At 46.8% G+C, this 2667-nt stretch overlaps 1 pseudogene; it reads right to left on the reverse strand.

The window, feature by feature from the left end:
• Positions 1 to 1507: 1507 nt before the first annotated feature.
• LOC100739131 (olfactory receptor 7E178-like) lies at positions 1508 to 2438 on the reverse strand (annotated as a pseudogene).
• Between the last annotated feature and the right edge of the window lie 229 nt (positions 2439 to 2667).

The following is a 2667-nucleotide window of genomic DNA, read 5'->3' on the forward strand; positions in this document are numbered from 1 at the left end:
CTGTCCAGAAAGATGTTATTGGAATCAGGGTTCTTGTTCACGCAGTCAAAGAATGAACTCCATGAACACACAGGCAGCAAACATGCAAAGTTTTTATTACAGGAAAGCAAATAGCTCCCAGGGCTGCTGGGAGCAGAGAGAAGAGCCCCTGGTCTCTATTGTCCTATAGGGGTTTTTATCTCTTAAAAATGGGGGGGGTACCAATGTGGGGTCCAGAAAGATGTGGTTTTCTCCCACTGGCCTTGCCCAGTTACATGTATCAGTCTTTGTCCAATAGGGGTCTTAGTGGTGGAAATTTCCAGCAAGTCTCATGGTTTCTTTGCCCTTTTCTTCCTGTAAGCTGAGTCATAGGGGTTAGGGATTGATGCCCACCTGGGTGTAGGTACACTCCCTATAGTAAACAAGACCTGTGGGGATGTTTCTCCCTGGAGCCCTTAAGTCACAAATGTTGATCAATGGCCATATCAAAGAATGCATCAAAGCCCATGATCCTTCCCTGACTACCTGAGTTATTATTCTGCCTCACTGGTACATGAAGCATCTAGGTACTGAAACTCAGGCTTCAGTGGACAGACCCTGGGAGAGGACTAAATCTAGCTGTGTGGAGACAGTCCAAAGGGACTGGGGTGTGGTCCAGGCCATCATTATTAGTGAGCACAGGATGAGGCACAGTTTCCCCATAAAAGTCTCATTGCCAGGTTTTCACAGGGGTCACAGCTCTGACACAGTGGTGGGCTTTGTGAGCACACACATAACAGAGGTGGAACTGACACTGAAGCCCATTGTTAGCATTCCCACAATGGAGGCAGGTACAGAGGGGTCCAGCAACAGCCACAACATATGGTGGGTGACATCACAGAATCATACCTCTATGTCCTCCTTAGTGGAAAGTGTGAGGGAGGATTACAGTGGTTTCCAGTCCTATCAACCTCACAATACAGTTTGGAGCAGGATCTGGGGTAGACAGGCCCTGGGAGAGCTCTATGTTTAAGTTGACACCTAGTATAGAGGAATTTCTGGTCTCAGGCAGCAGCACAACCACCTTGATTCCTCCAGCCACAAGCCCTGGCCCACAGTGCCAGGTTAACACTAGGTCTGTGATAAACACAATGGAGAAAGGGATGCAAACATGGCCTACTTCTGGGAAGAACAAAGGATGCCTGCTTGGGTGGTGCAGAGATTTGCTGTGACCACACACAGACCTCACTGGCTTGGGAACAAAGTACACACTTCAGATCAATGGAACCTTATTGAACCTGACCCTCAGGGCTTCTACTCCTACAACTGGGGAACAGACTTCACCCCCAACAGGGCAGTGACAGTCAAAGGGCAAAGAGGAGCCCCCACCAACATCCAGGGCAGGATCTGATCACTACAGCAACAATCACACCTCCTATCAAGGGGATAATGGCCAGGACACTCTGAGGAATTATGTGGCTTGAATCTATACAAAAACAGCCCTAACACCAAAAATAGTGGACTCACATAATGTACACAGGTACTGAGATTAGATTGTTTGGCTGAGCAACCTCCCCATGGTCCTTTTGATGTTTCTGTTCCTCAGGCTGTAGATGAAGGGGTTCAGCATGGGGGTGACCGCAGTGTACATCACTGAGGCCACTGCATCCTTCCTGGGAGAATGAGAGATGGCTGAGCTGAGGTAAACCCCAAGGCCTGTTCCATAAAATAAGCAAATAACTCCAGCTGAGGGCCACAGGTGGAGAAGGCCTTATACTTCTGACCTAATGAAGGCACTCTCAGAATGGAGGAAAGAATTTTACAGTAAGAGAAAAAGATTCCTGATATAGGGATAAAGCCAACAATGCCACCAGCAAAATATACGATAATGTTATTTGTGAAAATGTCAGAACAGGCAAGATTGAGGAGTTGAGAAGGGTTGCAGAAGAAATTAGTAATTTCCACATCCTTGAAACAGGTAAGTCTTATCACAATCCAATGGTGAACATGGGAGTCCAAAAGGCTGACCCAAAAAGATGTCAAAACCAAGAAGCAGCAGAGGTGTGTGTTCATGCTGACAGGGTAGTGCAGGGGGTGACTGATGGACACAAACCTGTCATAGGCCATCACAGTCGGGAGGAGACTATCCAAACATCCATAAAGGATGAAAATAGACATCTGTGTCAGGCAGTCTGCATAGGAGATGACTCTGCTCTGAGTTTGGATGTTCACAACCATCTTGGGGACAGTGGCAGAGACAAAAACCTATGTCAGCCAAGGACAGGTTGCAGAGGAAGAAGTACATGGGGGTGTGGAGGTGGGAGTCAGAGGTGACAGCCAGGATGATGAGCAGGTTCCCCGACATGGTAATCCAGGTACATGGACAGGAACAGCCCAAGGAGGAGGGGCTGCAGTTCTGGCTCATCTGAGAGTCCCAGGAGGAAGAATTCCGAGACACTTGTTAGATTTTGCTGTTCCATGAGGCTTGGATGCTTTTGGAAAAAGAGGATTGGAAAAAATTAAATAAGTAGATGTCATGCAGCACTGTGTACATTTTGGGGATATAAGCAATTCATTTGTATTGTCATACAGTTCAGTACCTTCAATAATATTCCCCAGTATGACAAATTCTATCTGCTTGAACTTTACCCTCACTGGTTTCTGTTTAGTCACCTCATTCTACACACACTTATCTTATAGAAACTGGAA

The sequence above is a fragment of the Sus scrofa genome, chromosome 2 (genome assembly GCF_054392235.1).
Source record: "Sus scrofa isolate SSC_HxYL_T2T_F1_AM1 chromosome 2, Sscrofa_HxYL_maternal_Yorkshire_Landrace_v2.0, whole genome shotgun sequence".
NCBI classification, from domain to species: Eukaryota; Metazoa; Chordata; class Mammalia; order Artiodactyla; family Suidae; genus Sus; species Sus scrofa.